Source organism: Papaver somniferum, unplaced genomic scaffold (assembly GCF_003573695.1).
Source record: "Papaver somniferum cultivar HN1 unplaced genomic scaffold, ASM357369v1 unplaced-scaffold_10, whole genome shotgun sequence".
Lineage (NCBI taxonomy): Eukaryota > Viridiplantae > Streptophyta > Magnoliopsida > Ranunculales > Papaveraceae > Papaver > Papaver somniferum.
This window is the reverse complement of record NW_020618825.1, coordinates 5,856,506-5,871,201: the sequence shown is the minus strand read 5'-3', so window position 1 is coordinate 5,871,201 and position 14,696 is coordinate 5,856,506. Positions and strand designations below refer to the sequence as shown.

Below are 14,696 nucleotides of genomic sequence, written 5' to 3'. Positions count from 1 at the left end.
AGGTGTCATTGATATATCATCTAGAATTTTCATGTTTAGTATGGAAGAGTTGAATTCCAATTACTGGTTGCTGCTATCTGTACGTGAAGGGGAGAAATAGAAAAAAATTATCAAGAGAGTCGATTGTAAATGAAATTATAATAAGCTTTGATTCTAAATTTTTTGTTTTTCGTGTAATCGTTAATGGGAGGAGTTTATTTATAAAAAAATTGAAAAGGCCCAAAACTGAAGTTGTGCACCGATATCGTGTAGTGGCAAAGGAGAAACAAAATAGCACTATTAATTATAGCAGTTAACTGGGATCTTGAATTTGAAGTAATAACTTCAAACTCGTAAACAAAGCAATTTTTGTTTCCAAATGTTAACATATCGATCTCCAATGAAAGAAGGGGACTTCGCACCAAATTAAAACTCCATGTAAGACAAGATAAACATTTATGTGAAGCCGTAGTGGGTAACGCCAGATCGATCCCCACTCACATTTTGCAGCAATAATGGTGATGGACCATATTAACAGCTAGGTGTCCACACTTGTCATACATTAGTTGGAAATTTTATAGAGAATATCAGTAAAATACCCCTCTTCCCGGAAAGCAACAAAAAAAAATGCCCCCGTTAAATTTGTTAAAGTATTCTCACGTTCGTTTTTATCTAGTTTTAGTCAAGAGTAATTTACATTACATATTTGCCTTTACTTATTGCCGCATTGATTTTCTATAACATTTTTCAGGTTCGTCGAGTCTGGTTCAAGATCGTTTACCGCTTTCAGGTTCGTTACATCATTTTTCCAAAAAAGGTTCATCATTTCAGCATTTTTTGGGTTTTTAGTTGGTGGAAATCGACCTTCTACAACATTTTTATGGTTCGTCGATCCCGGTTCAGGATCGTGACAACACTTTAAGGTTCATCGAACTCGTTTCAAGATCGTTACATCATTTTCAGGATTGTTGGATCACTTACCCTCCCCATCAAGAAGATGCAGTTTATTGGAACAATAGATGATATGACACCTACCACTTAACCGGATGGAATTTGTCATTTGTAGAAAATCTGATATCAAAGAATTAATGGACACAAAAAAACGTAACTCAAACAATTCTCTCAATTAATGTAATTCAAACTCATGGCTCAACAGCCTATATATATGTTTAACAGACTTGATGACTAAGAAAACACTTTCCTAATATAACTCAAACTCTAAACATAGAATTTTTCTAGAAACTTAAAACTCTAAACAAATCCCTAAGCCAAACAAACTTCTCGATAAAAAAGTTTCCTAATAGTGTCACCTTCCAGTTTTAGGCACCTTCCATATATAAATCAGTTTCCTAAAACGGGTACCTTCTGTATATGAAACACCGTGTTCACACTATAACCAGTTTTACCGTGTTCATATTATAAACCAGTTTCCTAAAACTGGTACCTTCCATAAATGAAACACCGTGTTCACACTATCTTGGTTTAACCTTCAAACATGCTCCCTTACACCAAGATATTCTTTACTGATCATTCCAAGTTTTTTACGCAAGTAGATGAAAGTGTTAGACTTCAAAGACTTGGTGAAAATATCAGCTACTTCATTCCCACTTTTACAAAACTCCACAGTTATTTCTTTGTTACTGACAAGCTCTCTAATGTAACGATACTTGATGTCAATGTGCTTACTCCTTCCATGAAGCACTGGATTCTTTGTTAATGAAATTGAAGACTTATTATCACAAATTATTGTTGTAGGTATTACCTGCTCATGGAAAAGAGATTTCAGCATCATTCTCAACCATACAGCTTGTGTAGCACAATTTCCAGCAGCAATATATTCAGCTTCTGTTGTACACAATGCAACAACCTATTGCTTCTTTGATGACCATGTGAAAAATCTTGTTCCTAAATGGAATGCATAACCTGAAGTACTTTTTCCTCCTTCTGTATCTCCAGCCCAATCACTATATGTATATCCAACTAACTTTGGTTCTTCTGAAACTGTGTAAATAATTCTCATACTTGTTGTACCTTTAACATACTTTAAAATACGCTTGCAGCTTGTAAGTGTGAATGTCTTGGTGAATCCGTAAACCTACTAACCAATCCAACTGCATACATAATATCTGGTCTCGTAGCAGTTAAGTATTTGATACATCCAACCATACACTTAAAATCAGTGGGATACACAAGCTCTCCTGATCCATCTTTTGTCAACTTCAACCTCTCCTCTACTGGTGTTAAAATAGGATTACAATTACCCATCTTGAACCTCTTCAGTATTCCATCTGCATATCTCTGTTGATTAATAAAGATACCTTTTTTGGTTTGTTGTACTTCAATACCAAGAAAATATTACATTAGTCCCAAATTTATCATCTCAAACTCCTTCACCATATCCTCCCTGAATTCATTGATCATCTCTGAGCTATTTCCTGTGAATATAAGATCATCCAGATACAAACAAACTATAATGTGATTGCCAAAGGAATCAACTTTCAAATATAGTGTATGTTCATATGGACATCTTATAAAACCTTTCTCAATGAAGTATGAATCTATTCTTGTATACCAAGCACGTGGTGCTTGGTTTAAACCATACAAAGCTTTATTTATCTTGTATACTTGATTCTCCTTCCCCTCCATAACATAACCTACTGGTTGTTCAATATAAAATTCTTCTTCTAGTATACCATTCCAGAATGCACTCTTCACATCCATCTGAAAAATCTTCCAATGTTTCTGAGCAGCTAAAGCAATAATCATACGTACTATATCTAATCTTGCAACTGGTGCAAACACTTCTGAGTAATCTATTCCTTGTTTTTGTCTATATCCCTTAGCAACTAATCTTTCCTTCAATCTATCGATTTCACCATTTGATTTATACTTAGTCTTGTAAACCCACTTAACACCTATTGTTTTCTTTCTTTGTGGAAGTTCAGTAAGCTCCCATGTATTATTCTTCTTAATAGATTTCAACTCTGCATCCATGGATTGTATCCACCCTTGTTCTTTAGAAGCTTCTTCATAAGCTACAAAATCACAATCTCCAGATAAAGAAAAATTAATTACTTCTTCATCAGTATCATCATCATCTCTTGCTAACACATAATCATTCATGCGTACTGGTGTAACAATATTTCTTCTTGGTCTTGTATTTTCTTCTTGTTGTGGTGCAACATCAATTATAACTTCTTCTTGATGTTCTACAGCATCATTCTGAGTTTTTACTTCTTCAACTGTAACTGGTACTGTTCTGACAGTTTCTTTTGTTGTTGTAACATTCCAATCCCATTGTGAATCTTCATCAAAAATCATATATGTTATTAATTATTTTTCCTGTTTCTGGAGTATAAAGCTTGTATCCTTTGGTTATTGAATTATAACCAACCAGAATACACTTCTCACTTTTATCATCTAACTTCTTCCTAATTTCTTTAGGTACATGTGCATATGCAGTGTACCCAAAAATTCTCAAATGTCTTGCGCTTGGTATTATTCCTCTCCAAGCTTCTTCTGGTGTCTTATTATTCAGGTATTTGTAGGACATCTATTAAGTAAATACATTGTTGTATCAACTGCATAACCCCAAAAATTCTTAGGTAAATCTTTTGTTCTTCTTATAGTTCTTGCCATCTCTATAATAGTTCTGTTTTTTTCTCTCAGCAATACCATTCTGTTGAGGTGTATATCTAGTTGTTAACTGATGTAGAATACCATGTTCTTCCATGAAACTATCAACAACAGTATATTATGTTCCTCTATCAGTTCTCAATATCTTGATGCTCTTACCAATTTGTTTCTCAACATATGCTTTAAAACTTCTAAAATCATGAAAAGCATCACTTTTTTGTTTAAGTAGATACACCCAAGCTTTTCTACTAAAATCATCAATGAAAGTTATGAAATAGTTATTACCTCCAAGTGATGTAACTTCAATAGGACCACACAAGTCACTGTGTATTATCTCCAAATGTTGCTCAGCTCTTCTAGCTTTGTTCACTGGGAATGGATCTCTATGCTTCTTTCCAAATATATAATTCTCACATCTTGATTCTGGAAGTTCAATGAAAGGTAATCCTGACACCATCTCCTTCTTTGCTAAAGTTTGTATATCAACTGCATAACCCCAAAAATTCTTAGGTAAATCTTTTGTTCTTCTTATAGTTCTTGCCATCTCTATAATAGTTCTGTTTTTTTCTCTCAGCAATACCATTCTGTTGAGGTGTATATCTAGTTGTTAACTGATGTAGAATACCATGTTCTTCCATGAAACTATCAACAACAGTATATTATGTTCCTCTATCAGTTCTCAATATCTTGATGCTCTTACCAATTTGTTTCTCAACATATGCTTTAAAACTTCTAAAATCATGAAAAGCATCACTTTTTTGTTTAAGTAGATACACCCAAGCTTTTCTACTAAAATCATCAATGAAAGTTATGAAATAGTTATTACCTCCAAGTGATGTAACTTCAATAGGACCACACAAGTCACTGTGTATTATCTCCAAATGTTGCTCAGCTCTTCTAGCTTTGTTCACTGGGAATGGATCTCTATGCTTCTTTCCAAATATATAATTCTCACATCTTGATTCTGGAAGTTCAATGAAAGGTAATCCTGACACCATCTCCTTCTTTGCTAAAGTTTGTAAGCTATTAAAGTTCACATGCCCCATTCTCTTGTGCCATAACCAAGTATCATTATGAACACTTCTACTGTAACAACTTTACTTTTGATGCTGAATATTCAAAGGAAATAATATGTTTTTGGTCATCTGAACTTTTGCTATCAACCTTCTTCTTTTATCTCTGATGAAGTAAAGTCCATTGTAAATATTCATTGAGTATCCTCTTTCAGACAGTTGACCCATGATCAGTAAGTTTTGATGTAATCCTAGTACATAAAATACATCCATGATGTATGCCTTTGAACCATTCTTAAGTACAATTCCTATTCTTCCTTTTCCCATAACTGGAATTGTTGAACTATTACCAAACTTCACAGTCGATCTTACAGTCTCATCAAGCTTATCAAATAAGTCTTTTCTCCCACACATATGATTGCTACAACCAGTGTCTAAGTACCACTTAAGTTGAGGTTGTTCTTTTGTTGTATGACATGAAAATAACTTATTTTCAGCCTTCTTTTATTCTTCTTCTTGTTTTTGACTTTCAGTTATATTTTCTTTGAAGTTGGCTTTGTAATTATTCTCTGTTGTCTTTCTAGGCTTTGGACAATAAAAAGAAAAATGTGCAAAATCTCCACAGTTGTAACACTGGAGTTTTTCTTTATCTACTGGTTTTCTTATCTGATATCCTCCATTATTTTATCTTCCCCAAGAATTATATCTTCCCTGATAACCTCCATTGTTAGGTCTTCCTCCAGAGCTAGAATTTCCTTGGTTGTTAGTCCATCTGACTTGGCTTTGTAGTGCTTTTTCTACTGTTTTTGCAGCTTCTGTTTTTTCAAGTAATCTCTGCTCATAATCTTGTAATGAACTTAATAACTCATTAAGAGTCATAGTTGCAGCAGTGTTACACTCTTCTATAGCAGTTATTTTTGCTTTAAACTTCTCATGTAAGCTTCTTAAAATCTTTTCAAAAATTGTTGAATCTTCTACAGTATCACCATTAGCCTTCATCTCATTGACAAGATTCAATGTCTTTGAGAAAAAATATGATATTGTTTCAGTAGTTTCCATCTGCAGTAGTTCATATTTTCTCTTCAAGGTTTGTAATTTAACCTTCTTGACCTTGTCAGATCCTGTGTAGTAGCTTATCAAACCATCCCATGATCTTTTAACTTCTTTAATGTAACTGACTCTATCCATGAGAGATTTATGAATACCCTAATGAATTATATATGTAGCTTTAGAATTCTTCTTTCTGTTTTCAGTTAATAGAGTTTGCCCAGCTCCTTCAAGTACTAGTCCTTCTGCTGGTTCTACATAACCATCTTTCACGATATCCAATACCTCTTGGTATATGAAAATATTCTTCATCTGCAACCTCCAGTGTTCAAAGTTTTTACCTTGAAACACCGGTACCTTAATTGAACTTAAACTCGTCATCTTCTTCAACTTAACAACTCATACCCACAGCCCTAGAATCTGATACCAGATGCAGAAAATCTGATATCAAAGACTTAATGAACACAACAAACGTAACTCAAACAATTCACTCAACAGCCTATATATATGTTTAACAGACTTGACGACTAAGAAAACACTTTCCTAATATAACTCAAACTCTAAACATAGAATTCTTCTAGAAACTTAAAACTCTAAACAAATCCCTAAGCCAAACAAACTTCTCGATAACAAATTTTCCTAGTAGTGTCACCTTCCGGTTTTAGGCACCTTCCCTATATATAAAACAGTTTCCTAAAATGGGTACCTTCCGTATATGAAACACCGTGTTCACACTATAATCAGTTTTACCGTGTTCACATTATAAACCAATTTCCTAAAACTGCTACCTTCCATAAATGAAACATCATGTTCACACTATCTTGATTTAACCTTCGACATCATTTGATTAAAACGGGTAATTTAATAAGTTTTAAAAATACATGAGCATTTTCTTTGGGTAAAGTGAAATGTAGGATACTTTATACAAAAACCCTTTTTTAATACTTCAAGGAAAGTCAGTTGGTTTGATAACAAAGGTCTAACGACGTGGAAACTCAAATGCGGACAAGGTTGGGGTTCCTACTGTAATACTTTATGTATGTACTAGATTATGGTTACGCAGTTGGCAGTGCCGTAATCGCCGAGCTCCTCAACCCATCGTGTAGGTTGTTTTCTTCAGCTTAACACCCAATCTATTCTATTGCATTTGGTTGTTGCCCAACTGGTGGCAAAAAAAAAGAGTCCTGTTATTGGGACGGAAAAACAGAATAAGGATTTTAGCCAAATTTTAGTCAATATGCCGTCAAAGTCAAACACAATGGAAATAAGTGATTTTTCTCAAAATACCCAATCTACCAGCGATAACCTTTAACTGTTCAATCCGCATTCTATGATTCCATCGTCTTCTTGTTTCTCTCTTTGCCCAAAAAAGAAAACCCTAACCTCTAAAAACCAAAAAAAAAAAAAAAAAAACGTAACCTTTTATGAAAATCTGTTGCAAAACCAATTTTGTTGGATATTCTTTACTGTAATTGTCGACGTCTATTGACATCGTTCCCGATCAGTAAGAATCTTTGTAGTTTTTACTTTGAATCATGTACAGGCGATGATAATCTCATATTCTTGTGTCTACGTACTGGTGTTGAGGTTTTACGCTCTATTTTTTTGGAAAGGATAGCTTCGTAACATGTTATTCTCATGAGGGGATGCTTAACACTGACATGATGGCTAACCCAAAGCTCACGGTTCTAGACAAAGACATTAAAGTGCATTTCCATTACTGGCTAGCAACGCACCTTGTGCGGGACTATCAAAATTAAACAATTTCTTTTCATCCCTTTATCCATAAATATACATAGAAAGCAATAGACCCAATTCTCACTTTCATAGTACTGAGTCTCCCTTTCGAAAAACAGCCAGCAATGAGTTTATGACCATAAAATTGATGAATTGGATGTACTTACAGACTTGGTGGTTCACATTGCTCTTGACACTGATATGGAAGACTTGCTAATGTGATTACTATGAAGTATGAACAACTGCATAAAAGAAGATTTGCTCTTTTTCAATCTAGTTGTTGATAGAACCACTGTGGTTTCTATCCTAATGTTCACACGATTACAGTTGTGGGGGATTTCTTTTCTTTCTTTTTCTGTATCATACGATTATTCGTCAGAGAGAGACTTGTTATTCTTTATTCGGAGTTCTTTTTTTTTTTAATAAGCAAAGTCAAACGACAAACATGATTACAATGCCACAATGTGGCGTGCCGGTATATGATCAGCACTTAAATATGGCATAAGCCAGACCCGTGGTGACACTAGTGGAAAATGAGATTATTGAGTCTTCCTGGGCCTTGAAAATACGTCTACCCATGGGCTTTCTGCTTTCTTAAAATAACGGGCTTTCGTGGAAGTCGTTTTAGATGGATTTATGTAACGACTGCGAGGGCCAGAGTTTTCTATGGAAACAAATATCAAGACAAACCATGCCTTGTTACTCGAGTACCCTTAATCCCTTATCTTCTGTCCATTCTCTCGTTCCTCTGCTCTCTTCTCATTTTATCGCCTGATGAAATCATCAAAAAACAAACCCTAGAAATCTATTTAAACCATTAAAGAACAAAAATGATTCTCTATCCGTGATTCTCTATAAACCCTTGCATCTATTACACTCCAGTAAACCAAATCAATCTCTTGTCCTAACAGATCCATTCTAGGTTGTCTTCTTCTTGTTAGGTGAATGATAAGAGAAACCCCTAATTTATTCTTCAATTTTCTCAGAATACTTGGTTTATGATTGTCACAACCATCTAATATCTTCAATTTAAATTTTGAAGGTTTTGTAGTGATTTACTTATCTTCAATTGGTCGTGTGGTGATGTGAATTATGTTGATATTATTGGAGGTGATCCCGGTGGTTATTTCGTAACAATTAAAATGATTGAAGGTATACACAGATTGATACTTCATCTGATTTTAATTCCTATAATAATATGTGGATCTGGTTGATTTTAATTGTTTGTAGTAGTCATTCAATTTTGGTATTGATTTTTCATTTTTTGTCTCCTTTTCAGTTATGGGTTTTAGTTGAATGGGTAAATTAGGATTTTGGGTGAAATAACATGTTTTATGTGACAAAAATGATACTCTAACTGCTTTCTTTTTATGGGATTCTTTGTTTATATCTTTTTATGTGGGGTTGAGTTGTAGATCATGAGTTAAACACGGGATGGAATGTGGAAGGGTTGAAGCTTGATGTATCTAAGAATTCTGGATTTATTGGTTAAATCCAACTTTGACTATGAGGTCGATTATCCTAATAGTTATCACTGAATAATAGATGATGATCAACTGCAGGAAATATGTATTTGTATATATGATGATTTTTAATACAAAAATGGGAAGAATGCTAGCAAGATTGACCTTAGATTTATACTCTATGAATCTTGTCTATTGATAATATTTACCCTGTTTAGGCAGGACTATTTACAGGAGAAGACAAATAATGAACCATGCCTAAAGGAAGGCCCCTATTGAGTTACTTAACTGATTTCTCAAAAAAAAAAAAATTTTTTTTTTTTTTTTATGTTCATTCATCAATGTTGTATTGCTTAATTGTCCGAATTTTAGGTGGTTGGTAATAAGTTTATTGAGGACTGAGGTAAAGGGACCTTCAAGTTACAGTAGGAGGCGACAATCAATGAGTCATTGTAATTTCTCAAATCTTGGGTTCTTTTATTATTTTCTCTTTTTTGGTTATGTTATTTGTGAGCTGAAGTAGTGTGATTGATCAACTTGCTGTTGTCGAATGACAGTTTGTTGTTGTGATGATAATGTTGTAAGGGGGATAAGGCTACTCTGATATATACTTTATTGTATATTGTATGCTTGTTGTGTTTCTAGAAAATTTTTGTTAACATTTTATCACTGTATAGAAAAATTACCACTACTACATTCACGTGCTATTTGAGGCGATTGCATTTGACACTTATATTTGCAGTCACCTTGTTCTAACTCACTTACGTGCAATTTCAGTGATTAATTAGTTTTTTAGCAAATTTGAAATAAGTGAACTAAGTAGCATAGACTATTCAGATTAATTGTGTTTCACTTTTGCAAGTATTATTTCATTGTGCAAGACCCAACAGATACATGATACATCGTGATCACCTTTAGCGATGTTCCGGGGATGTGATATGTTTTGTAGATAGTGGTAAAAGTGGTTCGATTCTCAGACTTGCGAGGGATATTAATTAGACTTAAACTCTAATACTAAAATAGAAAACTCACTAAAAATTATAGCAAACTCAATTAAAGTTGATATCAATATTAAAAGAACACTGAGGCTAAGATTCCATTATTTTCCAAGTTCAAAGTGATTTAATCCAATATTTATATTCATGCAATTTTTTCGTTCAATTTGATTCTAAACTATTGCAACAAGTATATTCTCAAAATAACAAGTGTAAATTCGAAGCATAGAACATCAAAAACCTAGGTCCAAGCATGCTCTATCAAAAGAAATAACAATTGCTTAACAAGAATCATTCAAACAATTTTCAGTCAAGGCAAAACAATCATAAAAATATTTGCGATAAATAAATAAATAAATAAGAATATACCACTTTTTGTTGGAAAAATAACTTCCTCTATCGCCTCAGAAATGGGTTTTAGCTCCTCATATTAATCACTTGCTCAAAATACATGTTTGTTGCTCAAAAGTTGATTAAAAAGAAGAGAAGGTATAAAACAGCATGTTTGTAACGGATATAATTGTTACGAACCACTGTTACGAAGTACCCTAACACAAAACTGTTGCGAACTCTGAATAATTGTCACAGAAATTGTGACAAACTGATTGAATTTGAAAGAAAAGGCCACGGATTCTGGGACTGTCTCTTACTGCTGTTCTGAGTTCTTCTTCTTCCTCTCGCCTGTATCTCTGCAACTTGGTGTTTTTGTGCTCTGTTATGTTCTAAACTTCCCAAAGTGTACGTAAGTATTCTATGAGCTATCCCAACTCCTTTTATAGCCCACAGGTCGATTCCACTTCAAGAAATCTTCGGCTCTTCTTATCTTCCCTCCACCTCAAGTCTCGGGATTTCTTTCCCTGCCAATCTTCTCTATGTCTTCTGTTTTGTTAAAACTTCTTCTAAAGATAGCAGTAAATCTTGCAGAGTGCATATCCTTCCAATCTCACTACGTACCTTCCACAAATACAACCAAAAATTCCCGTAATATTAATCCTCCCCTTTTTTGACTAAATTCCGTGTAAATTTCTTTTTATCGAGCCTCAAACACATACGAACCCTGTTTTGAAATATCCAGCCCAAACCAATCGAAATCCATGAGAAAGTCTGAGTAAAAAACTCTCCCTGTTTCCGTAAAATAGAAACCCATGATATTTGCCTCCCTGTTTCGACTAACACCGAGTTAACAGCCCAAGTTTCTTGATTTAAACAAACATACCATGCCTGTTTACTTCATTCAAGTACGTACCAACGAATTTTTCCGATTGAATCTCTTCGGAAGTTGCCCAGAGGTTGAACCCTAAAATCTCCCGTAACTGGTTTTGTTTCCCGCCAATTCTTGTGCTTTTCAAATGAAGAAGATGGTCGCCCCCTATCCAGAGTAGGGGTGCGATTAGCAGTTGCCTGGAAATGGGATGCCCCTTAGTAATTAGGTTATCCCTTATCCAAAGTGAGGGTCCGAATAGCAAATGTCCTCCCATGAACGCAAAAAAACACTTTTCGAGCCAATTTCGCCGCAAAATCTTATTTTTCCAAAAACACCTACAAAGACATAAAAAGCCAAAATAAATACAAAATCGAGCACTAACAATATACATAATTCAGAACAAAATAGACACATAAATGCGTCTATCATATACCCCCAAACTTATTATTTGCTAGTCCTCGAGAAAATCAAATCCATAAAATAAAATCCTAACTCACTGTCGCAGGCATCGTCGATTGCATTTAGCGTCTGCAATAAGCCTTTAAAACCCTAGGTGTCCCTAGTGGCCGAGTTATAGTCTCGGGAGGGCTTACCAGAGGTATACCCACAAAACCTTTACTCCAGATCCTAGCTATCTACGCAAAACTTTGGAAGGCACTAAAGAATCTCCTTGGTTGGCATACTTATTGACTACAGGAGGAAGTACCCTGATGCGAAATTCCAATTGTTGTACATAAGTTTGCACTCAAGCATACTAAAATTCATATATAAGTGACAGAGCTCTACTCAGATAGTCGCACTATGGACATCAATATCCGGAGTCAAAACTAATCACATGGATAGATCAAGAAGATGGATATAGAAAAACATATATGGTTTTGATGTTTGCTAGGTGAACGGTGTTTCTCATATCTGTCTGAAGGCCTCCGCTAAAATGAACCTATCCTAATGGACTGAGATACTAGTCTGACTAATATCAAAATACTGGCATATACAAGGGTACCAGTGGTCGACTTTATTGAATTTATTCCGGTTGGTCTGATGGTCTGGTCTCAGTTTTTTTTTTTTTCTTTAATTGTATCTCAATCACTCTGATTCACCCTAGCATTGGTAACAAATTGAATCGTGAGCCCCACCAAATCACTTAGAGAAACATAGTTTAAAAACAAAACAAATTAAAAACAGAAGTGAAAAGGACTCAACGAGATATGGTGAAACTATCATGTTATTTCTAACAACTGAGCTCTGTGCTTTTATGAATAGACTCTTTAGATGTTGCCATCTAGTCAGATTGGTTCCTCAACTCCTACAACCAAAATGCTTCCATCCACTTAGATTGGTTAGTGCCATCCTTAATAGGCATAAATTTCTAGGCTCTGGAGTATATTTATTGTAACAAAAAGGCAACAAAAAGTTTCTACCCCACCCCCAAACTTAAATCTAACATTGTCCTCAATATTTCTAGTGAAAGAACATTATCAAAAGTATAAATAACATGAGGAAATAGTAAATAGAGAAGTCGGAAGGATAGTACCTGGGTGAAGTGTAACCAAAAACCTACAAAAATAATATACAACATACAAACCGCCTCGATGGTCAATCAAGGTAAACAGGGACCTGCTCAACATCACCTGTAGGAAAAGATTCTAAAAAGGGCTTCAATCTCTGACCGTTAACCTTTGAAGAACTACTACCATCTGTTGTTTCAATCTCAACAGCTCCATGAGGAAAAACAGTACGGACCACAAAAGAACCGGTCCACCGAGAGCGCAATTTCCCGGGGAATAGATGCAAACGAGTGTCATACAGAAGAACTTTTTGACCTGGAGAAAATGACTTTCGTAAAATATTCTCATCATGTACAAGTTTCATTTTGTTCTTATACTCCTTAGCACTATCGTATGCATCTCTACGAATCTCGTCCAACTCATTAAGCTGGAGTTTTCTGTGATCTCCTTCCTTGTCAAGTGAAAAGTTTAGGTTCTTCATAGCCTAATAGGCTCTATGCTCTAACTCAACGGGAAGGTGACATGCCTTGCCAATCACTAAACGATAAGGTGACATTCCAATGGGTGTCTTAAACGCAGTACAATAAGCCCATAAGGCATCAGTAAGCCTCGATGACCAGTCTTTCCTATTAGGATTAACTGTTTTCTCTAAAATACGCTTAATTTCCCTATTGGAGACCTCTACCTGACCACTAGTTTGTGGGTGATATGGGGTAGCTACTTTGTGGGTAATACCATATTGTTTCATTCAAAGTGCAAATGGTATATTACAAAAGTGTGAACCTGCATCACTAATTATAGCTCGCGGTGTACTAAATTGTGTAAGTATATTCTCTTTCAAAAACTGGACTACGACCCTGTGGTAATTTGTTTTACACGGAACCGCCTCAACCCATTTAGACACATAGTCTACACGACAAGTATGTAAAGATAACCCGAAATAGGAAATGGACCCATAAAATCAATGCCCCACACATCAAAGACCTCAATCACTAAAATAGGGTTCAAAGGCATCATATTTCTACGGGAAATGGTTCCTAACTCTGGCAACGCTCACAAGAAACACAATGACTATGAATCTTTAAACAATGAAGGCCAGAAAACCACACTGCAAATCTTAGCAGCAGTCTTCTTAGCACTAAAATGACCCCCACATGCATGTTCATGAAAAAGGAGAGAATACTGGACTGGTCACTCTCAGTACACATCCTAATAATCTGGTCGGACAATACTTAAACAATAAGGATCGTCCCAAAAGAAATGCTTAACCTCGGCTAAAAACCTAGAACGATCTTGCTTACCCCAATGTTGAGGGGTTCGACCAGTAACAAGATAATTCACTATATTTGCATACCAAGGTGATTGGGAAACAGAGAACAATTGTTCATCAGGAAAGCTATCCCTTATAGGAAGGGAATCACTAGGGGAACTAACAACTAGCCTAGACAAGTGGTCTGCTACTACATTTTCTGCACCCTTTTTGTCTCTAATGTCTGGGGAAAATTCCTGTAACAATAGGATCCATCTAATCAATCTAGGTTTGGTATCCTTCTTAGATAAAAGGTATTTCAAAGCAGCATGATCTGTATAGATTATGATCTTAGAACCTAATAGGTAGGACCTAAACTTATCCAAGGCAAACACGATGGCTAAAAGTTCCTTCTCGGTAGTTGTGTAGTTCATTTGGGCATCATTCAGAGTTTTGCTAGCATAATAAATCACATGAAGTAATTTGTTTTCTCGTTGTCCTAAAACGACGCCTATAGCATAATCTGAAGAATCACACATAATCTCAAAGGGTAGGTTCCAGTTAGGTGCCTGGACTATGGGGCAGTAGTGAGTAAAGTTTAAGCTTCTCAAAAGCCTCTAAACAAGCATCATCAAAGACAAACTTAACATCTTTAGCAAGCAAATTGCAAAGAGGTCTAGAAATCAAGCTAAAATCCTTAATGAATCGACGGTAAAAACCTGCATGCCCTAGGAATGACCTAATATCTTTTACGGTTTTTGGGACCTGTAAAGTCTTAATAAGGTCAACTTTGGCTTTGTCTACCTCTATACCCTTTGAAGAGACGATGTGCCCTAAACAATTCCTGATTTAACCATGAAATGGC

The 14,696-nt window shown here is 35.2% G+C and overlaps 1 long non-coding RNA gene across 3 annotated transcripts; it reads left to right on the top strand.

Annotated features, from left to right (window-relative positions):
- The first annotated feature begins 8,096 nt into the window (after positions 1–8,096).
- On the top strand, positions 8,097–9,571 carry LOC113326151. 3 transcript variants are annotated; one of them, XR_003348343.1, is made up of 3 exons: positions 8,097–8,353; positions 8,455–8,564; positions 8,828–9,571. It is a non-coding gene; the product is annotated as an uncharacterized LOC113326151 (long non-coding RNA). The 3 variants fall into 3 exon arrangements; XR_003348344.1 differs by having other exon boundaries at positions 8,692–9,571; XR_003348342.1 differs by having other exon boundaries at positions 8,455–9,571.
- The last annotated feature ends 5,125 nt before the right edge of the window (positions 9,572–14,696 follow it).